At 42.7% G+C, this 27,186-nt stretch overlaps 1 protein-coding gene and 1 pseudogene across 1 annotated transcript in view; both read left to right on the top strand.

The window, feature by feature from the left end:
- The window catches only part of LOC124593945 (fl(2)d-associated complex component), a 550,167-nt gene that overhangs the window by 203,093 nt on the left and 319,888 nt on the right, over nt 1-27,186 (top strand). The window lies entirely within an intron of this gene.
- Nucleotides 10,329-10,447, top strand: LOC124596952 (annotated as a pseudogene).

Here is a 27,186-nt window from a genome sequence, read left to right as displayed (position 1 = left end):
TTTGATAATTTTGGCTTACGTAAGTTAAACATCGACTTAAGATGTGTACTGGAGAGACATATGTTCAAAATTAATAGGAAGAGCTGGAAAATATTGAAGTGAGCCAGGAAAGAAACCAGAGTGGGTAACATAATTACGTTTGCAATGGCATGGAGATGGCGAGGACACATAGCCAAAGATGGGTGGTATACGGACTAAGGGAATTGTTCGATGTATTCCAAGAGCGAGTAAAGAACGGGGTGAAAACATAATGGAATGTGAGTAGGCAAAATTAGATGCGCTTACCTGTAGCCAGTTATGCTCGGAAAAATCTAGAAGAGGATGTCAAAATGACTAGATGATCAGGATGTTTGTGCCAAACACAAGTTAAGTGCTGTTCAATACGTAACACAAGCTTTTGTAGTAAATGTTAGTTCGGAGATGAGGCTAAAATTTTTAATATGTCATTGATTGTTTTTGGACCGCGTATCATCACTGGAAGCATAAAAGTGGGTGGATATTTATAAACAGCCAGATTGTGTAATTTCAGTAAAAATAAATGTGCATCTAAATTCAAATACGACTGTTCTTCTGTTGAAGATTGTAGAAGGTAACACCGTCCAAACAGCACAACCGTTGAGACTTCCTGGCGGCCTGCTAATAGCACAAGATATGCAGGATAACGTTTGTCGTATTGCGAAAGCAGAGAAGAGATGCTTGGAGATGTGAGACTGTGGGGGCAGGTCATGAGTCGTGTCTGGATAGCTTAGCTGGTAATTCGAGGTTTCACGATGAAACCTTGGTCCACCACACAGTTTCAATCTGCCAAGAAGTTTCGTAGTATGGCATGCTCCGTTCCAATAAGTGAAAGATTCAGATTGCAGTAAAACCACTGTCGGAAAGATACAGAATATGAATCGTGTAGAATTGGACAGGCAGTGATTACAGTTGTTTGAAATCGATCTTATCAAAGGCGTACAATAAGAAGACTATGGCACACTATTTTCCTGATAACTTAACTGTGAGAAAACTCTATGCGGGATGGGTGTCTAATTTATTCTGCGTTGGCCAAAATCAAACGCGAACGTGAATTTCTCAAGTAATTATCAAAATTTATTTCATCCGTATTGGATCTTCTAAGCTACGCGACCGTTAACAATAGTTCGTGACAGACAAAACGAGCAACAAATACTTTTTTTTAAATCTTTTATTTCAGTGCCGTAACCGGTTTCAGGCCGTCGTGCCCATCTTCAAATGGCTGATACTTTCAGTTACATGGAGGTTTTTTTCCATCAACAGCATATCGTTTGCTTCTGTACTACACAAGAATATTAGAATATTTAATGGCACTTTATCAGTTGTTTCATTAAAAAAAACGCGCTAAAGCGCTTGCTTTTATTTAGAGACAATGTGAAGTAGTTATATTCATTTACATAAGTTCCAGTAGAAGGGGATTTGCTTTCTTGTGGTCCTTATGGTTTTGTAGGTCGTAGTATATCTTGTTTAGTTGCACACAGCACACACATTATACGTAAATTACTGTTGCACACTTCATAATATTCATAACGGCAGTGCTGAGCGTCGTATATGTACTATATAACTGAAATGCTTGTTACCAATGCAAAGACTGTCCATTAAGCAAAGATACAAATACCTCATTCATTTCCTACTGAGAAACGATGTAAACAGATTAAATATGATGTATCGGATGCAACATATTAATAAAAGAAAAATGTTTGCAGTGTATTAAAGGACTACAGGACAAGTTGTTTCCATAAAAATTTTATGGCAGATTTAAAAAAAAAATATTTCTGGCTGGTTCCATCATTCACCAACTAACGATGAAGCGGTTTAAAATCCCTACTATTTTAGTAGTCAAGTTACACTTAGACGTGATCCAACACTTCATACCAAAAAAAAGTGGTAAGAAAAATCAAATAAGTGGCGAAAACTGGCGGGGCTCCATTAAAAAATACGGGCAATGTAATGGCCATAAGCATCTAAATTCATACTCTGCAAACCACTGTGAAAAACATGTCAAGGGACACTTACCACTGCACCACAAATAAGGCTTTATTTCTCCTCGCATATAGAGCACGGGAAGAACAACTGTGCCGAATGTCTCTGTGCGTCTTCCCTCAGCAGTATTAATAGGGGACCAATATTCGGCCTCCTAAAATCCGCTTCTGTAAATTCAAGATGACGGTTCTGTGAATATCGGAACTGCTCTGTTAGAGGCAGATTCATCTGGTATTTGTCTGTTTGTTACCTTCTGTGTCTTGAGAAACTTTACACTTTGCCATGGCGCCTATCGCTTTAATTGAGAGAAAGTGTTCTATTTTCATATCCACTACGGGAAACTTTCTGCTGATCTCCTTCACTGCTTCCATTCTGTCTTGGGGAACACAAACACATGTTCAAAGTGTTTCTTTGACTTTCCGGAGACGTCAAAGTTTTTATCACATTCCACACATGTATGGCCAGGTTCAAGACCTCATGATCTGTGTGTCAATATGATTCTTTTGCTTCAAGATGTACAAGTGGTGTTTCTAAATATGACCTATTTAAACGAGCTTTAAATACTACTCGGTACTCTTAAAAGCGTACACATTAGACTACTGCTGTTATTTCAAAAAATACACAACTTAACATTCATTAAAACTAGCATGAAGTCTGCTTCTGTCCGCCAGTTCACTTATACCTGTACCTAATTGTATTCTAAATGCTGTCCAGACACTGGCTTAGAGCCTGAACTTTGTTGAAATATTCAAATGCGTGTGAATTCCGAAGGGACCGAGCTGCTGAGGTCATTGGTGCCTATACTTACACACTTCTTAAACTAACTTATGCCAAGAGCAACACACACACGCATGCCCGACGGAGGACTGTAACCTCCGGCGTGAGGGGCGCGCAATCCGTGACATGGCGCCTCTAACCGCACAGCCACTCCGCGCGGCTGAACTTTGTCATCACAGAGTAAGAGAGTACGCAGGAAATCCCACGTACTTCTTTTACTCAATAGAGACCTACAACTGAGCTATCAGAACGGGCATTTACTTCATTTTCTTGTGAAATGTCACTTGTATCAATTGTACTCTCAGCATCTCATTTGTAAATACGTAACGGAAACCGCCATTTTCCATGCATCTAGGCAGTCAGGCGGATGCAGAATTTCTGAACACGGAATGGGTCTGCCTGTACCACATTGACGCTTGTTACGGAAGTAAGATTATCTGGGCTACGAAGCGAAATTTAGGACTGCACTGACAAGGGAAACTCCCCATCGCACTCCCCTCAGACTTAGTGGTAATATGGCCCAGTGGATAGCCCATTAGACACTGAAGACAGATCGAGCCTGAAAATAGGAGGAAGGTGTACTGAACTGTAAAAGAAAATCAAAACGGTGAACTGTCCAAGAACAAGAAGTGCAATAAACAGCAGCGGCTTCGTGGGTAAGTGGTCATGGTGTTTGACTGTTAGGCGGGTGAGCCGTGTTAAAATTTCCTCGTACCATTTTTTTTTCCCTACAACTTTATGAATTGTCCCTTTGGTCACTGAAATATTTGTTCTCTTTCTGTCGTCTTGGCAGTTGTCACACTATATATTGGTTATAGAACGTGAGTCACATGGAAAGAATACGTTACGGTCGCAAGTAAACGTGATGAATAGTGAGAGCAGGCGAGATAGCACATGGACGTCTCACAGAAGTGAAAACGGCAAATAGACGGGTGTGAACTGTGTTACAACGAAGAAATTCAAGAGTCAAAACTTCCAAAACAGAACGCAACTTCAAAAACGTTAAAAAATATGTTTTGACAGAGCACAGGGAAACTGTGTGATTGTGAAACTGTTGCATTGATGTGCGGCATCTTAAGTGACAAACTTTTGTGTTTTCATCATTTCCTTTGGAGTGATCACATTCACATTCATGTTGTTGTGGTCTTCAGTCCTGAGACTGGTTTGATGCAGCTCTCCATGCTACTCTATCCTGTGCAAGCTTCTTCATCTCCCAGTACCTACTGCAACCATCCTTCTGAATCTGCTTAGTGTATTCATCTCTTGGTCTCCCTCTACGATTTTTACCCTCCACGCTGCCCTCCAATACTAAATTGGTGATCCCTTGATGCCTCAGAACATGTCCTACCAACCGATCCCTTCTTCTGGTCAAGTTGTGCGACAAACTTCTCTTCTCCCCAATCCTATTCAATACCTCCTCATTAGTTATGTGATCTACCCATCTAATCTTCAGCATTCTTCTGTAGCAACACATTTTGAAAGCTTCTATTCTCTTCCTGTCCGAACTATTTATCGTCCATGTTTCACATCCATACAAGGCCACACTCCATACAAATACTTTCAGAAACGACTTCCTGACATTTAAATCTATACTCGATATTAACAAATTTCTCTTTTTCAGAAATGCTTTCCTTGCCATTGCCAGTCTACATTTTATATCCTCTCTACTTCGACCATCATCAGTTATTTTGTTCCCCAAATAGCAAAACTCCTTTGATACTTTAAGTGTCTCATTTCCTAATCTAATTCCCTCAGCACCACCCGACTTAATTTGACTACATTCCATTATCTTCGTTTTGCTTTTGTTGATGTTCATCTTATATCCTCCTTTCAAGACACTACCCATTCCATTCAACTGCTCTTCCAAGTCCTTTGCTGTTCCTGACAGAATTACAATGTCATCGGCGAACCTCATAGTTTTTATTTCTTCTCCATGGATTTTAATACCTACTCCGAATTTTTCTTTTGTTTCCTTTACAGCTTGCTCAATATACAGATTGAATAACATCGGGGAGAGGCTACAACCCTGTCTTACTCCCTTCCCAACCACTGCTTCCCTTTTCATGTCCCTCGACTCTTATAACTGCCATCTGGTTTCTGTACAAATTATAAATAGCCTTTCGCTCCCTGTATTTTACCCCTGCCACCTTTAGAGTTTGAAAGAGAGTATTCAGTCAACATTGTCAAAAGCTTTCTCTAAGTCTACAAATGCTAGAAACGTAGGTTTGCCTTTCCTTAATCTTTCTTCTAAGATAAGTCGTAAGGTCAGTATTGCTCACGTGTTCCAGTATTTCTACGGAATCCAAACTGATCTTCCCCGAGGTCGGCTTCTAGTTTTTCCATTCGTCTGTAAAGAATTCGTGTTAGTATTTTGCAGCTGTGGCTTATTAAACTGATTGTTCGGTAATTTTCACATCTGTCAACACCTGCTTCCTTTGGGATTTGAATTATTATATTCTTCTTGAAGTCTGAGGGTATTTCGCCTGTTCCATACATCTTGCTCATCAGATGGTAGAGTTTTGTCAGGACTGGCTCTCCCAAGGCCGTCAGTAGTTCCAATGGAATGTTGTCTACTCCTGGCTCCTTGTTTCGACTCAGGTCTTTCAGTGCTCTGTCAAACTCTTCACGCAGTATCGTATCTCCCATTTCATCTTCATCTACATCCTCTTCCATTTCCATAATATTGTCCTCAAGTACATCGCCCTTGTATAGACCTTCTATATACTCCTTCCACCTTTCTGCTTTCCCTTCTTTGCTTAGAACTCGGTTTCCATCTGAGCTCTTGATGTTCATACAAGTGGTTCTCTTATCTCCAAAGGTCTCTTTAATTTTCATGTAGGCCGTATCTATCTTACCCCTAGTGAGATAAGCTTCTACATCCTTACATTTGTCCTCTAGCCATCCCTGCTTAGCCATTTTGCACTTCCTGTCGATCTCATTTTTGAGACGTTTGTATTCCTTTTTGCCTGCTTCATTTACTGCATTTTTATGTTTTCTCCTTTCATCAATTAAATTCAATATTTCTTCTGTTACCCAAGGATTTCTTCTAGCCCTCGTCTTTTTACCTACTTGATCCTCTGCTGCCTTCACTACTTCATACTTCACTACTTCATACTTCATACGAACACCTAAATCTGACAAGGATGTTTATCTCACTCACTTACCATGCTTACAAATTAGGACGTTGTTATGAGATTCCTATCATATGTTATACATACTGTCACTAATGCCTTGTATGACACACCAGACGTGGTTTCCCTGAAGGATTCGGATGCCTTGTCATCAAACGTTTCCTGTTCCCATTCAAAAGCCGCTTATTTACGCCTGCTAATTGAGTAGTTGTGCAGAATCAGCTGTCATTGCGGGGCCCTTCCTTACACCTCGCTGTTGCGAACGGACGTTACACTACGAGACAGACACAGATTTCAATAAAGCGAATAGCGGAAATAACTAAATAAATAAATAATTAGCACAAGGGAAGTTTGGACTTGTCCGCATGGCAGCCCAACACCGTGACCACTTTACCAAGACGCCGTTGCTCTTGTATGCTGGTCTATATCGCACTTCTTGTCTCTCGAACGTGCACTGTTTTTATTTTGCCTTTTTTTTCAAAGTTCAGTACGCCTTCTTCCTGTTTCCTTGCTTGATCTGTGTTCAGGTTTTGACGGGCTGTCCACTGGGCCCTCTTACCACTAAATCTGAGGGGGTGCGATGGGGAGGATCCCTTGTGAGCATTTCTCGTTAGGGTGGAGGTACGTTACCTTCTTTGTATGCGGAGTCATCGACAGATGTGGCAATAACTTAGATGTACCTCAGGGAAGCGTGTTCCAATCCTTGCAATTGTGCAAAGAGACGCACGGTGGTTGCGGTCTGCTGGCAAAGCGTCTTGTGGCTATGTTAGGATGTCGCAAACTAAACGCTTCAAGTGGCTGCACTTAAGCGCAACAAAGGCGGTCGGGGAAGGAGGAAGTGGCTCTTCCGAGAACCGTGTGACATGGTGTCAGCCAGCGCGCAGAGGACGTGACAGGGACAACGTGCCGTAGCGCTGCGGCCGCCGTCGGGAACACGGCGACAACGGCTCTCCACTGACACAGAAGTCCTGCTTTGTTTGATTTTTCTTTAATCGCACGAGCAAACGAAATCATATAGACCTGGATAGTGCTTTGCCAGTGATGTCCCTGCTGTAGATGGTATGCCGTCGCCTCGCTCCTAATATTTGAACTGGCTTTCCCCATAGAGCATAATACTGCATTTAGAGAAATGGATGTTGTTCTTGTGGTCTTCAGTCTGAACACTGGTTCGATGCAGCTCCCCATGCTGCTCTATCCTGTGCCTGTCTCTTCATCTCCGAATAACTGCTGCGACCTACGTCTCTCTGAATCTACTTAATGAATTCATCTATCGGATTCCCTCTACAATTTTAACACCACACACTTCCCTCCAATAGTATGGTGACCTCTTGATGTCTCAGAATGTGTCCTATCAACTACTCCCTTCTTTTGGTCAAGTTGTGCCACAAATTCCTTCTCTCCCCAATTCTATCCGATACTTCCTCATTAGTTATATGATCGAACCATCTAATCATCAGCATTCTTCTGTAGCACAAAATTTCGAAAGCTCCTATTCTCTTTTTATCTAAACTGTTTATCGTCCACGTTTCGCTTCCATACATGACTACACTCTAGACAAATACCTTCAGGAAAGACTTCCTAACCATTAAATCTATATACAATGTCAACAAATTTCACTTCTTCAGAAAGTCTTTTTTTGCGACTGAGCCTACATTTTATATCCTTTGTACATCGGTCATCATCAAGTTTGCTGCCCAAACAACAAAACTCATCTACTACTGTTCGCTTCATAGTGAATGAATACGGCGACGTAAGTTTACTTCCTACTCCCGTCGTGTGTATGAAAGAGCCGGCCGAAGCGACCATGGGAGGCAAAGTGCTCACTGGTATCTTGGGGTCTGTAACTATCACCTCCTCTTTAGGTGCTATAGGGTGCAGGTACAGCGAGTGAAATACTTCACCTTATTCTCCCGAGTGCCCAGTCACCCCATAAAGTCTAATCCGTTTGCAGTGCCAGACCTTAAGGTTATACTAACTTTTGTAGGTTTTAGTTACCTTATGTAAGGCAAGTGGTCACTTTGTGCATTTTTTGTGGAGAGGAACTGACTTACGTCTTTCTAATGAAATTGTGTTGAAAATATCATATCTTGACTTCTACTTCAGTCACCGAAATTTCGGTCATGCTGTGAGATGGTTACGGCTTCTCTGTAAAGGCATCAATGCCGACAAAGTGGCCATCCCGGTGGTGGTTTCTGGCTATTTTGTGTTGGGAGGAACACGTAAAAACAGCGACCGAAAGCAGGGCGACACTTACAGGAAGTCCTTATAACAGTGACCTAGAAACGGCAAATACAGAGAAGAAAAATAAAGTAAAAACGAGGAGCAAGGAAAACAGCCGAACAGAAGAAAGGCAATGAAAAGAAGAGTTCGAATAGCAGGGAAACCAACCTTTAAAGAGCTGTTTTTTACGCAACTATGAAGCCGGGGAGTGCATGTACCGCGAAGAAAAATTTAATCGAGGTCAGAACAGCAGTGGATTTAGCGCCAGTTTAAAATGGCCGGCCGGAATTTAAAGCTGACCCTCGTTCAGGACGCCCTTCGATGTCTACCGACGATACTCATGTCAGGAAAGTCAATGAAATTGTGCGTGCCAATCGGAGACTGACTGCCCAAGAGATTGCAGAAGAATGTAACATTTTAGTTGGATCATGTCTTGTCCTGACACAATACTTCGAGGACGAAGATTTGCAAAGATAGACATAATAACAGAAAATTCGTAGACGGTGCTTCGTGCGACTCAACAAGAGGTGTACCAAGAGTACTTCCGCAAGTAGAAACGGCGTTGATAGAGAGTATTTCGAAGGAGACCATGCACAATATGTTAAACGTAAGCGTAGAAAAATTTTGTGGATAAAGTTCGTGAATTTTTTGAACAGGCCTCGTACACTTAATTTTTTTACCCCTTATTTTTAAGTTTAAAGACAGTGTTCACTTTTCCCACTCATGTCAGGCAAAGTAGCCATGTTGCCACTTTGTGAAACTGAATTATTTAAAATACTTACTTACAGCCTAAGGTAATCAAACGGATCGGTATTATATTTCAATAGTTGCAACTTATAATCACTCATTACTATTAATTTCTATCTACTGCTAGTAAGCTTGAAAAATAGGAATAACTTAGTCTGTCCACTTTATCCAACTCTCTCTTAATTTCATCCAAAACAACAAAACACAGCAGTGATGCTCACAACAGGAGGGAAAACATGACATGCTATAATGATAAAATGCTATAAATGTAAGCCGACTTGCACAGATCGTCTTTCAAAACTAATGTCATTTCACAAATAAACAGACGTCCCCAGAAGAGGACACATAGATATCAGAAAAAAATCTGGATAATAGAAAAAAGAAATTCATTACGTTTTGCGGAAGGTGGAGTTTTAAAACCCGGATTGTTATCATTAATTGTTTCGCCGTACAAATAGTTGTGTACCTCCATATTGCTATGATGATTTCGTGAGTCATAGGGCCGTTTATTGATTATTAAAATTATTTTTTCTCCTTTTTACTCAAATCAGTTTTTTAATAATCAGAATCGACGTGTGGCTCATCATTCAAATTGAATGTGTGTAATAAAAAAGTCTGCTACCGTATTTCGATAATGCTGCTGGTCTAGTGTTGTCTGTAGAGAGTTTGTTCTTTTTGATCGATTAAGGCGGTTTGAAGTTATTAATTTTTAAAGGACAAAGATTGTCTCTGACTAATTTACTTTTCCACCTGCGTAGTGGGTGTTAATTTTCTTCCCCGCCTCGATTTTTCCTTTCATATGTAGCTTTATTAATACTGGTTTCACTCATGTAACGATGGCGAAATCATTTTCGGCCACTAAGTTTCCGCCATAACGACTTTCCCATGCCACGCACGACATTGCAACGGCCACTCCAACGCGGAAAATCACTCGAGCAGTAACCATTCAGTTTACTTGCTGCTCTTCTGAGATCAAGAATTCCCTTCTCTGACGTGACAGCTCCGAAACGTGTGCTATACCCGTCTGTGAGCGGTCTCGTCCACAAGAAACTCCTTATCATACCGGGGCCCGTCTAGCCATGATGAAACTGCTACTTTCGAATCCTGTTCGTTGACCTCCTCGGGCGCTGTATTGTGACGGCATGTTTACGTGACAATGTCTTGGCAATACGGTGTCCACCAAATGGCCCGTACGTGAATACTTAGCCCAGTGACACCTGTCAGCTTCCCGATATCTCCTACTGCATTGTCCGCACACCGAAAATGACATACGCAACTTCTGTAACCGGATAAAAGACATTTCATTAGGACCAGTTGACTGTGCACCCGAAAGCGTAGTGACAAAATGTCTTAGGGACCTTGCATCAGGAGAGACCTTGTTGTGAAACCTTCGCTGCGCTGTATGAAGCTTGCCGTCCCCACATCCCTGATATACCCGTAGTTCATGGTTAGGTTGCCAACGGCCTTCCCGCAGTGGTAATACCGGTTTCCGCCAGGTCACCGAAGTTAAGCGCTGTCGGGCTTGGCTGGCACTTGGATGGGTCACCGTCCGGGTCTGCCGAGTGCTGTTGGCAAGTGGGGTGCACTCAGCCCTTGTGGGGCCAATTGAGAAGCTACTTGATAGAGAAGTAGCGACACCGATCACTAAAACTGCCAACGATGGGAGAGAGGTGTGTTGCTTACATACTCCTCTGTATCCGCATCCAGTAACGCCTAAGGGCCGTCGGTGCCGCTGGGCCTTCAAGGCCTGTTCGGACAGTGTTTTTCTTTTTTGGTTAGGTTGTCCTTCTCTACAGTGTTAGCCACTACGTAGGTATCCCATTAATTTATTTTAACATAGAAACACATACAAACGTGACACCTATGAAATTCAAATCTTCTGGGTTGTTGGGCCGAGTGTCATTTCCTTAAATAAACGACGTTTCGATCTCTCTGCTGAAATCTTCTTCAGGATCTTCTGGTGTCCATTGTAGACTGAGCAGTGTAAGAGAGCATGGCCGCCTTCTCTTATAAAGGGGAATTTTCCCCTTGCTGGAGAAGTGGAATTATTGGGTTAAAAACCTTGGGCTCCTATTTCTGGGCCTTCGACATTGGATAGTAAGAGAAGTTTTACCCCGCTATGCTGAAGAGGAGGGCTACCATTGATGGGCCATCGTCATTAATTAGAATGTGGAAACTTCTATTACTATCCAATGACGATGACGCACCAATGGTAGACCTATGTTTTTTATACGGTAATCCCACTTTTCAAGCAGGAGCGCGGGGGGAAAGTTCCCCTTATAAGAGAAGGCGACACTAGTGTTTGATAGTGCTCCATCTACAGTGAACATCAGAAAATCCTGAAGAAGAACAGACGGACTGAAACTTCGATTGTTTGAAGAAATACGTTTGATGCGACCTAACAACTCAGAAGATTTTAACTCCAGTGACAACGGCCATGAAAGCTTAAAGGTGGTTCAAATAGCTCTGAGCACTATGGGACTTAACATCTGAGGTCGTCAGTCCCTTAGAACTTAGATCTAATTAAACCCAACTAAACTAAGGACATCACACACATCCCTGCCCGAGGCAGGATTGGAACCTGCGACCGTAGCGGTCGAGCGGTTCCAGATTGAAGCGCCTAGAACCGCCCCGCCACAGCGGCCGGCCAAAGCTTAAAGACTTACATAAAACGATACCTATGTTATCGCATTGTGTACGTTTAAGAAAGTTTGTGAGTGTTTTGTTTTGTCGTGACTCCAGGCTCTCCGCCTCTTGTACTACTCCGTGGATCCGTCACTTTGTTTTGGTTTCTGTAACGTAAAGGCGTGAACTGAAAACAAGTTCCTGTAAACTAAACACATTAACTCTAGGCAGCTATGAACTGCAACAACCAGAATATTGTAAGGTGATCTCAGATGTCACTTCACAATTTTATTAATGGACAAATGGTTAAAATTCTTTATATGTAAATTAATATCTAAATGCGCTTCTAAATCCTGTGTTTCTTTGATGCATAGGAAATAAACATTTGGGACAGAATGTCTAAATCCAACACAGACGCCAATATCACAAGCAAAATAATTAAACAAATACTGAAGTTCATTTCTAGATGCCAAAAATATTTAAAATGATTAACAGATAAGAACAACGATATTGTAAAACTTTGAGGGATTATAGACATTATTTAAAGTGTTGGTTAAGTGACAACCAATTGCCGTTAAGTAATTGAAAAAATGTATTATTAACCATCACCTGTTTATTATAAGCCAATATGTCTCCCGGTTTCGGTCATGGACTATCATCACAGGAAGTAGGGTGAAAACAGATCAGGTGAAAGCATATTTCAAGTTCCTTTTAGCCTCACAGATTTCTATTCATGGTTGATTTTTCTCCTGAAACCCTCTAAAACCTCCAACGTTATTCGATATGCAGGAGATAAGTAAACTGCAGATGGAAGCCCTTGTCCGAAACCGTCATCGATAGAAACAGCCAAGCATCGCATTCTTAGGAGACGAGGTCTGTCTTCGTAGCGGCTAGGTCCATCTTCTCCATTGGCGATCGTGGCAGTCAGTCGCGATCACTGCATAACAAACAACATTGCGAGGCCTTCCACGTAAGGTCCGTCAGCGTGCGAGTCACGCTTGCTGCCGAAGCGGTGGTCTTGCAGCCGGCGCCGGCGCCTATGACTTCGACACTCTGTAGCGTCGTTGGATGACATTTCCAGACGCAGTTCCGTATCCTCGATCTGTCCCTCACATCACCCTCTGCACTCCCTCGAAGTTCGTCGTATCGCTTTGTAACACCCTGAAGGTATTTGATTACAGAAGAACTGTAAAGAACAGGGCTTCCCAGAATATTGCACTTCTCCAAATGTCACGTGATAGGCCCATGTTTTTTTTACTGCCAGCACCTGCGTGCTGCTCACGTGATCACACCGTCCGATGCAAGCAGACACACCCTGTGGATAGGATGCGAAATCATGGGGATTCTGCTGTAGCAGTGCAACGAGCGACCACGGTCGACTTGGGAGTGTGAGGAAACTGTTGAGGAACTTAACATTTGGGATAGAATCCCCAGGGTCCAAGACATATGCGAAAATTACAAGTAAAATAATTAAACAAGTACAGAAGTTGATATATAGGCTCCAAAAATATCTAAAATGATTATCTGTGGTTCGAGAAATGCCTAACGTGATGAATAAAGGTTGAGCAGTCGGTACTAGTTTTTATATCAACAATTAATGCCAAAAAACCAAAGAGAACAACAATTTACAATTCTTTTTCTTCTTCCTAGGCTAAAGACTGTTTGCTTCGGTACACCTCAACCTACCCTGAGTTTCCCGTGCCATCTTTTCTTTAGACGACCAATATTTCTTTTACCAACTGGTAATGAAACAATGAGTGTGGGAAAACCCGAACAGAAGAAAATAGAAGCATTCGAGATGTGGTGCTACAGACGATAGTTGGAAATTATATTTGCTGATAAGTCGAGGAATGAGGAGGTTCTGTGCAGAATCGGAGAGAAAAGAAATATGTGGAAAACACTGACAAGGAGAAGGGAAAGGTCGATAGAACATCTGTTAAGACACCAGGGGTTGACTTCTATGGTACTACAGGGAGCTGTAGAGTGCAAATACTGTGGAGACAGAGTTTGGAATACATCCAGCAAATAACTGAGGATGTAGGTTGCAAGTGCGACTCTGAGATGGAGAGGTTGGCACCACAGAGAAATACGTGGCGGACTGCATCACACCAGTCAAAAGACCCTAAGAAAAAAAATATTTCTTATGATTTTTCACAATCGTCCGTTCGTCCATGCTATGTGTTCGCTCCATTCCTGCTTTCTCTTATGTACCTCGCAGAGTCTTCCCTGTAATTCTTCGCAGATTTTTCATTTCCGTGCCTTCCAAAAGTACTTTTGTTTTTCATGTTTCCGGTCTTGTCTCAGTTGTGAATATCATAATGGGTCTCACTATTGTTTTGTATATTCCTGCCTTTCCTTTTTTTCCAATACCCTTGTTTTTTTTTCAAATAGTATAATTTAAACACCCTGCCACTTATTTGCTTTTGCTATTTGTTCTCTGACTTCCTTTCCGATATTTCCATTGCTGGACAGTTCAATACCGAGATATTTAAATGTCATTACCTGTTGAATAATTTTTCCATCTAATTGGTTCCACAGATGTGGAAGATGGTATCTTGAGTGGATATGATCATATTCAAGTGTTTGGCTACCACGTTACCTATATATAAATGTTTGCCAGCAGAACTGCATAGTCAGCGAAACAAAAGATTTTTATCTCTTTGTCCCCCATTTTATAACCACTACTACCCAATACCTTCATGACCTCATCCACGACTATGTTAAAAAGTAGCTGGCTCACCCTGTCACCCTGTCTAATACCACTATTAACTGCTATGCAGCTACTTTACTTGGAAACAATTCAAAACGACAGATGGTGAGCTCTTCTTTAACTTAACGACCTTTCTACAAAACGACTCCATGAATGGAGAAAAACAATGAACCTGATCTCGCCATCGTGTTGACGTTAAACACAGTACATTATTTGCATGGTCCGCAAAACATCTCTTCAAGAGCAGAGATCGGATCACGGCACACAGTTTATCGTGAAGTCTCTGGAGTCTCCGCTCAAGAATAAATAGTGCCTGACACAGATTCTCTCTCTAACATTTCGTTTCGCAGTGAGATAGGTCATACAAAAATAAAACTTTCACGCAAGTAAAAAAGTAAAAACAATGTAGTTTAGAGAACATAAACATATGTGTTGGTAAATGTGCCAACACCTTGTAGATAGAGGCGGCCTAAATGCACGCTATCTAACGCAGACGGGCGTGAATTCTGGAACAGGATAAGTAGTGAATTCTCATAAGAAAAGTATGCAGCTCCTCGAATACTTATCTTTTATTCTTTGATGTGAATACAACAGTCTTGATGAGACATTTCATACGATAACTATCCAACTATGTAAGGCTAATGGCGCCTTGCTAGGTCGTAGCCATGGACTTAGCTGAAGGCTATTCTAACTGTCTCTCGGCAAATGAGAGAAAGGCTTCGTCAGTGTAGTCGCTAGCAAAGTCGTCGTACAACTGGGGCTCGAGTGCTATTCCGTATCTCGAGACCTGCCTTGTGGTGGCGCTCGGTCTGCGATCACACAGTGGCGACACGCGGGTCCGACATGTACTAAATGGACCGCGGCCGATTTAAGCTACCACCTAGCAAGTGTGGTGTCTGGCGGTGACACCACATTCCTCCCCCGCAAATCGGCGAACGGTCGTGTGATAAGGCTTCCGCCCGCCGTGGGGAGGACCCCATGTTGACGTATGCGATGAGGTGGGGAGCCTAACAACAGGCGAGGCTGTGCCACCCACAACCGGCCATTCGGTCCGAGGGGATCTAGGAAACGACTGAAAACCTAGTCGAGGGTGCACGTCAACATGCGGTGTATGCGCCCGTACAGAGACAGGAGGTGCCGAAGGGTCGACCTCCATTGCGTCGGGGTACCCGACGCGCGATGACGTCATGTGGTCCGGAGCGGGCAAGAGTTCCATGGCGGAGGACAGCTGGTCACGGGAAGCGATCGGCGGCGCGTGACCCAGGGAGGCGCTTGGCGGCTGCAGCGAAGCGTGGAATGCGGGCGGCGCCGGCGGGAGAACAGGCGGCGGCGGCGGCGGCGACGGCTGCGGCGGCGCGTCGCCATGGGGCAAAATGGAAGGCATCGTCGGTAACACCTGGGGATGAGGCGAGCCAGTAGATGGGTCCCCAGGGCGCTGACCGGACGGCACCGTCGCTGAAAGCAGACGGGGAGCGGCAGAACCCGTGCGACGACAGAGGCGCAGCTGATTGAGATGCCGACGCACCTCACCAGAGGCCCCCAAAACCAAATACATCGCGCGGACGAGGCAGCGAAGAATGCGCCCTGCGAGCCAACGCCGTGAACCTCGATAGTTGCGATAAAATACAACGTCGCCTAGAGCAAAAGCAGAAGTCTGCCGCTGCACAGGAACCTGATGCGGCGGATGCAGCAAAGACATCAAGGTTCGATGAGGACGACCATGGAGCAACTCAGCCGGCGAGCGACCATCTCGGGGCTGAGAGCGATACGATGACAAAAAGAGCAACAACGCGTCCTCCCGAAAATGCGACTCTTTCAACTTCAACATCTGTGACTTGAAAGTCCGGACCAATCGTTCAGCGGCACCGTTTGACTGAGGCGAAAACGGCGCGGATGTCAGATGTTGAATACCATTGGCCTGGCAGAATGACTGAAATTCTGCGGACATGAATTGTGGGCCATTGTCGGAAACAATAGTCTGCGGAAGACCTTCAATGCAAAAGATAGCAGACAACGCTTGGATGGTGGCGGAGGACGTCGTGGAAGACATCCGGACAACAAAAGGAAAATTACTGAAGGCATCTACCAGAACCAACCATCGAGCATTCCAGAATGGACCAGCAAAATCGATGTGCAAGCGTTGCCAAGGGGAAGTGGCTTTTGGCCATGCAAAGACTTTCCGCGGCGGTGCGGATTGTGTTCGTCCCACAAAAAGTGTGCGTCGATGTCGCCGGAAATCACGTCAATTAGCAAGTGATTCTGTACCAGTGTCTGTTCAAATTGCACAAAACAGTCGCTCTTGTCGTCAGCAGGACAATAAACTTTTTGTAGATTTGAACTTTAATGGCAAGGTCATACCATTCCAGCTCGATACCGGAGCTGCAGTTTCACTGCTCAATCACGACACGTACAAACAACTGGGCAAACCTCCGTTGCGTGCCGCAAATGTTCAGTTAAAAAGTTATTCAGGACAGCAGATCCCAACCTCGTCGCCAATTATGTGTTGGTAAATGTGCCAACACCTTGTAGATAGAGGCGGCCTAAATGCACGCTATCTAACGCAGACGGGCGTGATTTCTGGAACAGGATAAGTAGTGAATTCTCATAAGAAAAGTATGCAGCTCCTCGAATACTTATCTTTTATTCTTTGATGTGAATACAACAGTCTTGATGAGACATTTCATACGATAACTATCCAACTATGTAAGGCTAATGGCGCCTTGCTAGGTCGTAGCCATGGACTTAGCTGAAGGCTATCCTGTCTCTCGGCAAATGAGAGAAAGGCTTCGTCAGTGTAGTCGCTAGCAAAGTCGTCGTACAACTGGGGCTCGAGTGCTATTCCGTATCTCGAGACCTGCCTTGTGGTGGCGCTCGGTCTGCGATCACACAGTGGCGACACGCGGGTCCGACATGTACTAAATGGACCGCGGCCGATTTAAGCTACCACCTAGCAAGTGTGGTGTCTGGCGGTGACACCACATAAACATTAATAGACAGTTATTATACCACAGTGTAAACATTTAAAAGTAATGCTATTAGTTAACTATACACAAACGGCGGTAGTGATTTCACGTGACAGAACTGCAATCGTGGTATCATATGTCAGGGGGTATTATTTCTTTATAACAATGACGTGATAGCGTTCCTCAAAGATGGCAGCTGCACAGTTATAACAGTGACTGGTTGTGTCGGCGTGATGAGCCGCCTTACGTCACTCATACAAATTATTTGACTGTAAATCAAGCTTAATTAGCCTAACTACTTAACATATTGATAATGTCATCATTGTCTCCCTTGCAGTGGGAAATAGGCTAGCTACCAGTTATACGGTGCAACGACCCTGCCCCTGCATCTTATCAATCACAAAGTATAACCTAGCTGACAAGAAGTAAAAGTGTGTCTTCTTGGCTGGTTCGTGACGAAGTTAGAGCGCTCTGGACGCTGAGAAAGTTCTCTCGTTCTTATACAAGGTAGGGTTGACCTGACTAATGTCCAATCTAGTTCAGTGGCGGTCGTTCAAACTTCGATAACAGTGGAAGTCGATTAGCACGGAAATGACACTCCTGGATCGCAGAGCTGGGCTGAGGTGTTTCTACGCCGCGAACTTCCTTCTCTCGCGGTGTGTGGGAATGGGTGCTTTGTGTGTCAACCTCGGAGGGGCCGTTTCCCGCCAACCTTCCACTGGAACTGATAAATTATTTGCCCACCCATGAATCTGTTGCGTCTGGTACGCTGCCGGTGCGATTCCCGACTGATCCTCGCCACACTACCTTGTCTCTTGCTCACTCCACACTTCTGTTACGTTAATTAATTTGACCTGATAGGTAGTCCCTCTTCATCTAAATGAGAGATTTGTCTCACAACAGGGCTGGTTTCGTAGGTGTTTACGGATCAAAGTTACTCACCTCAAAATAATCCCTGACATGTTAACAGAAACACTTTGTCATTCATCTTTTCATTAACTGCCACATTCTGTAAACTCATCACGAAAAACTTCAGTTTTGTTGTTTGTACGAATACTCTATTTCAGTTCATCCCTACAGGCCGGCTTCACTCAATGTAGGTCAGTGTTTTAAGCTGGGTGTGAACGAAGCATCGCTGGTGCGACGCAGCAGGTGACGACAGGGCTCAGACGACGAACGGCCTCTAGCCGAACACGCTAGTCCCTCAGCGGCGACACACGTCCATCACGGAAGCGAACAGCGAGCGGCGTCGCAGTGCGTTTATCTGACGGCCAGTAAATCACTTGCAGGCCCCAGCTGCCGTTGCTGTAAATCTGCCTAACACCCCGCGCGCCTACCCGGGATCACACCGGCATCCCAACCATCAGCTGCGCGGAGCGGGTAGCCTGCACAGCTACAGTAGGGGCTTAGTATTCTCCCAACATGTAGGTGTCCCTGAACAGCGTATAGACGGTGAACCAGAACTCCATCGACAAAACTTCGGAGTTTGTTCTTAGGCGTTTTCCGAATATTTTAGCATCAGAGACCAAAGGTCTTCCATGGCTCGCTGCAGGCTAACTGCATCTTGTTTGATTTCGCATCTCCATTTATCTTTGCATACATATTGCACTGATAATATGTACACAACAGTAAGAAAGTTGACGGTATACGCTGTGTGCCTTATTTGGACACAAAACTCGTTTGAATCACTCACGTTCCTCGCTGCTGAAAAGAATAATGCCACTTTAGTCTTCGCCCTCAAGCTGCTCCGTTCTGTCTCTGATTTGTTTTTCCGGCAGTGTTACTTGTACTTAAAAAATAATATACAGCAGTTCGGGTGCAATGGAAGAGCACTATAACGGTGATATGCTGAGCTGTTGCCATGGCATCGCAGTACCTTCACATCTCAGGATTCTTGTATTACTCTTCGTTTGGTGTCTCACATTTTGGTGATGTTATTTTAAAGTTCACTGCTGTGAGCTTATTTTCACAGAAACAAAGGTAACAGGGAGAAGAAAGCTAATAAGTGACACGTACATTCTTAATCAATAACGAACCGTAGTAGACCACAGCTACTTCATACAAAGATGCTAAGAAAATATCCCTAAACCTCTGATATTTTGTCGGTGGCGTTCAGCCAAGTGTACAGTTAGGTCCCTCGCAAGGTTACGTACCGATTATAAGAAGACACTTAATTCATAAGTGAATGACGATTCACACAGTTCCATGTTGTGGAAAGGACGTGGATCATGTAGAAAAAAATTGAGACCTAAAGTCCTACTCCACACACGATCAGGAAATTTGGTGTTGCAGCTTGGCAGAAATCACAGAGAGAAATTGCCCGTGATGAAATTGCTAAAAAGCTAACCAGGGAACCTGCTGTGAAAGAGGACACAATTAAAACTCAAATGAGAAGTCTAAACTACAGACGTCTAACATGAGAAAGTGTGAAGACAACAGGGGACAACAGAAAGAACTGAGCAATAACTCAGCTTAAGCAGTGTCTAGGCGCAAGATGTCATTAATAGCCGACCACGGTGGACGAGCGGTTCTAGGCGCTTCAGTCCGGAACCGCGCGACTGCTATGGTCGCAGGTTCGAATCCTGCCTCGGGCATGGATGTGTGTCATGTCCTTAGGTTAGTTAGGTTTAAGTAGTTCTAAGTTCTAGGGGACTGATGACCCCAGATGTTAAGTCCCATAGTGCTCAGAGCCATTTGAACCATTTTGTCATTAATATCTACACTCAAATTTAGCCACGGGCTTTTTTGAAAACGCCAGCATAGGCAGGACAGGTAGCAAACGTTTTCTGCTCTTGTGAAAGAGAGGAGGAAGCAGGTCATCTGTTGAAACTTCCTGGCAGATTAAAACTGTGTGCCCGACCGAGACTCGAACTCGGGACCTTTGCTTTTCGTGGGCAAGTGCTCTACCATCTGAGCTACCGAAGCACGACTCACGCCCGGTACTCACAGCTTTACTTCTGCCAGTACCTCGTCTCCTACCTTCCAAACTTTACAGAAATCTCATTCTGGAAACATCCCCCAGGCTGTGGCTAAGCCATGCCTCCGCAATATCCTTTCTTTCAGGAGTGCTAGTTCTGCAAGGTTCGCAGGAGAGCTTCTGTAACGTTTGGAAGGTAGGAGACGAGGTACTGGCAGAAGTAAAGCTGTGAGTACCGGGCGTGAGTCGTGCTTCGGTAGCTCAGATGGTAGAGCACTTGCCCGCGAAAGGCAAAGGTCTCGAGTTCGAGTCTCGGTCGGGCACACAGTTTTAATCTGCCAGGAAGTTTCATATCAGCGCACACTCCGCTGCAGAGTGAAAATCTCATTCAGGTCGTCTGTTGTTTGTGAGTGCAGAAAAGGTTTTCAAGAAAACTCTAACAAATGCGATTAATGACAGATCGCTAACGACGATCTCTTGTATGATGACCGAATTCATTTTACGCTCGTGTAAGAAGGGTGTTTTTAAATAGTGTAAACCGCCTCAGCTACAATAAATAATTCAGAATACTGCGATCTTATGACTTGGGTAAAGCGCTCTGCACTGTCGTTTAGCGAACAAAAATGGAGTTTACGGATAAGGAGACCAGATCTGTGACTGCATTCGCGACCTCTTAGCATGCACACCTAACTAAATCGTTCTTAACGAGGCAATATCGTAAGATGAGAAATAAATTACTAGAGTAAGCAATGTGAGTCAGAATGAAATTTTCACTCGGCAGTGGATTGCGCGCTGATAGAAACATACTGGCAGATTTAAACTGTGTGCCGGACCGAGATTTGATCTTGGGACCTTTGTAGAGTTGATAGAGCACTTCCCAGCGAAAAGCAATGGTCTCGAGTTCGATTATCGGTCCGGCACACAGATTTAATCTGCCAGGAAGTTTTACATCAGCGAAATTTCTTAGCACTCTACGAAAGGAAGTTTTAAACTACGGCAGTGTTATAGCGTCACTGCCGTTCAGGATTTTCACAAATGATCTGGAGCACTACGTTGAACGTTTCGTGACACTGTTTGTGGATGATGCTCTTGTAAGATGTACAAATTCTCAAAGATAGAGAAATGCGGGGAGCAGTGCAGAGCATCGTCGCTCGATGTAGCGACTAGCTGTTGATCACCAATGTAAATTGCTCGTAACTGACGAAGAGATACATTACTGCTTTGTTAAACCATTGGTAATCATTCGCTGGGAACAGTAAATAACTCAAATTCCTAGGAGTAACGGTTTTCAGCGATCTGAAATGGAATGACCACATAAAACTTTTTCTATGACTAAAAGATGCCAGGTTGAGATTCATTGGCGAAATTTAAGGAAATATTATTCAGTAATGACAGTTCACGACGAAACCTTCCACTGATTCTTGAGTGTCAATGATAAAATCCGCTACAGCTGTAAAAACTAATCATTTCTCAAAAGGAAAGGACTGCGTTGTTTCAGGATATATGTCCCATCTTCAGGTGCGTCTAATAATGAGAGCCCACAAGGATGATAACTAAGGCTAAAATATGTTAAAATAGTGCCTCCCTGGTACATGACATGCTAGAGAATATTCTCTTAAATCCTAGGTCTGACAGAAAACCCTCGAATCCTTGTGGATTCACATTTTAATGTGTACCTGAAGATGGGACATATGTCCTGAAACCTTCAAGTGATTTCCTTTTTACAAAAAAATAATTTTTACAAATGTAGCGGATTTTATCAACAGAGAGTAACAGTTGTGAACGTCTTGTGAAGAGAAACGTGTGATTCTTGAGTGTTCAGGTAGGATTTACAAGTGAAATACCAACAGCATACGTTCCCATAAGAATAGGGCAATGTATTACTTCCTCCATATCTGGGTGGCGAAATCACAGAAAGTATCAGAGGAATTATAGACATATGAAATTGCGGCAACACTCTTAGTTGAACTTGCTCAGTTTAGTTTGCGTCGACAACCTTCATGGTCGTTCTCTTTAGCAAACAGGGATAACAGAACTCAGGACACACTTTCGGAACGTAGGGTAGAAGCAGACATCCGTATCTAACACGAAGGTATGTAAAAACTGTAGAGTAATATATGTGACTTGGAATATTTTATTAGATTATCCATGGAGTAAACTGCTACTGGCAGAAAGATGTGGGTAAATAAATAAAATATAAAATACAGAAGCAGTACGCAATGTCATACCACCTGCGTCAGGTCTATGTCCTGTTAAGCTCACTTATTATGTATGGTTTTTTAACTTCTATGTTGCTGCGTTGGTCACTGAGTGAAGTTTTATATTGCAATCTTTTTTTCCTCAATTATCTAACCTGACAGTAAAGTGGTATGATTCTATTGATGAGGTTTATATTTCACTAATGTATATTTACAGCTATTTTTCTCCTTTCTTTCTAGGTAAGTGTCTGCTGAGACGTTTCGTTCAGTACGTAAGTAGAAGCAAGCCTTAAACTATGCCTAAGTGTTATCTGATGCTCTAAAATTTTTTCTTGAAATTTCGTTGTTTGTGCGTCAGTTTCGAGGAATGCTGCAAAATCTGGATATACTATTTACTAAGATATGTGTAATTATCAGCGAAAACAAAGTCGCATTTGAAAGAAATCAGCAAACAAGAGAACATTAAATGTTTACTAATCATTTTGTTCAACCTCCAGAAATGATTAATACGGTCTGTTACCGTATTTTGCTATATGAGACTTTACTGTGTACAATAATGAGAGCGTGGCAAGAGACTCCTATTCTTGCTCAAACTAGGCACTTTAAATTTCTGTTAGCAATTGATGGTTTAGTTTGGAATAACAACATTTAAAAATTCAAGTAGCGTTGCAACCTTACTACAGGAATTATATCCAAATGTCTGAAGCACAATGTCTAAATAATACTGAATCCCGGGAATTGGACAACAAGTACTACTGCTATTTTTAGGATTCGGTAAAATGTACAAGGTTCAGTCAAGATTTCCGTGTACGGTAATCTCTAGGCTGATTATTGTCGGCTCTTCAGCCTGAAGTCTGTGTCGCCAACTTTTAGAATTCATTATATTTCCCGTAAATATCTATTAATATTTTCGTGTTATTAATGCATTTCTTAACAACGGACCCATACCATTAACGGAATTGTTTCTGACGACTTCTCCTTTTCAGTTTGGATTCCGCTGCGCATCTCTGCGTTGCCAGTAATCAGAAATTACAGTACGTGTCGGAGAGTTAAGAATATTTGTAAATTACGCTTTGGAGACCACATTTAAATATTTCTGATAGTATATTAAACCCTATTTTAAAAAATATCTGCCTATTTTTTAACTTTTGTGGAAATATTCAGTTGCCCTGACGTGATATCACTCCCACTAAACTGAGAAATGTTCCGTACAATGTTCTGATCCATGTTCGTCATATCTTCTGCTTTCCTAGTTAGGAATCTGTGAAGATGAGGCAGACGCTCGAAATTCTGCAAAATGTTGCACTGCCAAGCAGTGAGTAGCAATATGGAAAACGTAGTACTACAGTTATTCACCATATAACATGGTTGTCTATTTTAAACACAGACAAAACACATTAAACATGAAAAAATGCAAAATAAACTTGATACATGTAATATCACAAGTCACTGAAATGCAGGAAAAATAATTTTCAAAATGGTAAATAGCAGCAATCAGTCGCGGCTTCCGTTCTACCTTCGTTAGAGCAGATTCAGATATCGGTTAGTAACTAGTCATTATCAGTGCAATATTTCGGAATTGTTATATATGCCTTAGTACGTGTACATCTGTTGTTCAGGCTCTTGTCACAGTACTACTGTTTAATGAGCTATGACAAGTGCTTCAACAATAGGGTTAGACGTACTAAGACATACATAACAACTCCGAAATATTGAATGTATAATGGCTAGTTACTAGCCATAATCTGTATCTGCTCTAAAAAAGCTAGAACGGAAACGACTGACTGCCATTCTTAACCATTTTTAAAGTTATATCGCAGACTTGAAGAGAATTCTACTTTCCTAATGAAAGGTAAAGTGAGAAAAGTAATTGTTTTCGCTTTCTCTTGTAGTATCAACAAGTAATTGTCTACGTGAGAGATAATAGAGACATTCCCAATATGAATCTTTGAATCTTCACCCAGCGACCATAAGTGAACGACACGTATGAATTTTGTATTACAAAATTAAATGACAATTTACAACAAACCCATTAATTGATTTCACAGTTTAAATCAGTTTGTGCGTAATTTGCCACATTTGGCTTGAAATGCCTTTTGTGAGTCTGAAGAATGCAAATTGTTACCTTTTCGCTGCGCAACACGTGACTCTCCACATCATTGCACACAAATACTTCATTCGTGGATTTTCATATGACTGATATAATACTCTGAATATAAGTACAACATTCTTAGGGTAACGGGTTTATAGCTCTCATCACCAGAAATAGGCACTGGAAGGTAATGAGTTCATGATAGCTGTAAATACTTAACATAAACTGCTTTTAATAACGTAATATTTAAAGCTAAATTGGCTTTAAGAACTTAAGCTCTGATTCACACTGTGCTGGCACATAGTCGATGCATTACAGACGGACTAACTGGGAGCATGGTATATGTCTTATAGGATGGAAGCGTCAGGGAGAAAATGGCAACTGATTCTTCATGCTTTACAAGTAGTTCCTCCAGATCCAAGCTACTGCTGGCTCATACTACATTCCTGTAGTTGACTGCAAGAACGATCTCGTTTGACGTCCACTCGTGTCCTTCATACAAAATTCCCTTCTTTGCCATTTCCATACCAGCACTTTTCAGTTTTGTCCTTTTGTGTTGAAGATCGTCCATAAAACCAGTCACTATACCCGCATAAAGCATCTTTTTCTTTTTTCTGGTGTACCTCTACTACTGACTAACGTATTGTTACACAGCGGATTGCCAACATTACTGGGCACACTTCCCACAGACGCTACTAACACAAAATTACAGTTATGTCATTTCTTTGATACTACACATTCTACTCGTTTGTAAGATGGATATTTACCTCCTAAAACAATGACAGGAAAACATATATAGATATTACTTCAACTACATTCATAAAGAAACGTCATATTATACAAGGGTTGACTGAAAAGTAATGTCTCCACCTTCGTAACTCTTCAACTGATGGCAGCATTGGTATGCGGCAGGTACTGGCTTGTTCCGTTGCTTCTTCTCTATACCTCCAGCTGGCGGGAAGCCTTAGCACTGAACGGTTGTGTTGTTACAGTGTAAGGTATGGAACCCTGCGCAGACGGTCGGTCAATACGATTTAAGCAACGTGCAGTCATTGAATTCTTGACAGTGGAAGGTGTCACCCCAAAGTAGATTCATCAGAGAATGAAAGCAGTTTATGGTAATTGTGTTGATGTGAGTACTGTGCGTTGTTAGGCGAGTATGTTTAGAGATGTTGAGGCGGGAACGTCTGACCTGCGCAACAAAAAAAGAGTTGGACGTCCTGTGACAGCAACCGCCGAGTTTCACAAGCAAAATGTTGACAGATTGATTCAGGACGATCGTCGTATCACTCAGAGAGATATTGCAAGCCGGCCGGTTCTAGGCGCTTCAGTCTGGAACCGCGCGACCGCTACGGTCGCAGGTTCGAATCCTGCCTCGCGCATGGATGTGTGTGATGTCCTTAGGTTAGTTAGGTTTAAGTAGTTCTAAGCTCTAGGGGACTGATGACCTCACATGTTAAGTCCCATAGTGTTCAGAGCCATTTGAACCATTTTCGAAATTTGAAGCACAATCAACATTTCACAAGAACGTGTGGGTCACATTAAGGCAGCAAGGCAATGCCAAACCACACATTCACGTGCCACCACAGCAGAATCTCACCACCGTATGGCATCCTCCATAGAGTTCGGATTTAGCACCGTCTGACTTCCGTCTGTTCCCGACGAAGGACGATCTGCGGGGACATCATTATGCTTCTGATGAAGACGCTGAGAGAACTGTGAGACTGTGGCTGCAGAAACAGAGAGTCGACTTCTTCCGTGACGGCTTCAGGAAACAATTTCATCGTTGGCAGAAATGTATCCAATTAGCTGGTGGTTGTGTAGAAAAGTGAATACTCATAATTAAAGGTCACATTCAAAGGATTGTTTCTGCGTTAGATTTATTAAAATATTCCCTCCAAACGCAATTAACGATAGTGGAGTCATTACTTTTAATTCAACCCTCGTAGGATTAGTTTTTTCGTGAATAAAAGTGTCTAGACCGCTTACTAAACTTACTTTATTTATTACGCCCTTTCAGCTATTGCTGTATCTGATATCAAAAAGCTTTGAACCTGCAAAACAAGGTTTAGTGGCACGACCGAACAGTCTGTAATGAGCTTAAGACTGTACATTACGCCCGAAAAGGTGTACAAGTGCGCTATTTTAGACACGTCTGGCTTGTAAGCAGCGAACACACTATTAAGTCAGAACCAAAACTCTGATGTGCAGATAGCTAGTGTGCTTTACTGTCGCATTATGGCCTCTGATTCCACGTGTGACCGATTCGCCTTTGAATTTTAAATGTCCCAATCGCGTGTAATCGAACCGTTTTTTAACGTTATGTAGCAGGGAGAGGAATGCCTTTTAGCTACAAACGCGACAAGATTTAGCCGTATTACCCACTAATATTGCTTAAAATTGAATTAACAATGTGCAGAACAATTTTTGTATCTCTCCAGAAGTGAAAATTCGACGTTTCCGGGCTATGGAAAGTGAATCAGGTTGGTGGTCGGTTTATGGGACCACGAACTTGTACCACTATCCGCCGGGGCTCCCTCACAAGAAAGTGTCGTCTCCACCTCGCTGCCCGCTTGCCGCTTCCCAGAAAAAATACAGCTTTTAGTTCGCCCAGTAATGCATTTTCATTAAAACAAAAACAACATTACACTGTTTTTACTAGCATTAACAGCAATCTCTGACAAAAATTTTCACATTTGTTATCTAAAAGAATACCCTTATTAGCAAAGCACCTATTCATGATTCACATTTCGCTACAAAGCGAGATGTGGACAATGGGGTTTGATTTTCGGGATTGGTACACAACAC

The sequence above is a fragment of the Schistocerca americana genome, chromosome 2 (assembly GCF_021461395.2).
Source record: "Schistocerca americana isolate TAMUIC-IGC-003095 chromosome 2, iqSchAmer2.1, whole genome shotgun sequence".
NCBI classification, from domain to species: Eukaryota; Metazoa; Arthropoda; class Insecta; order Orthoptera; family Acrididae; genus Schistocerca; species Schistocerca americana.
This window is presented reverse-complemented; position numbering and strand designations above follow the sequence as displayed.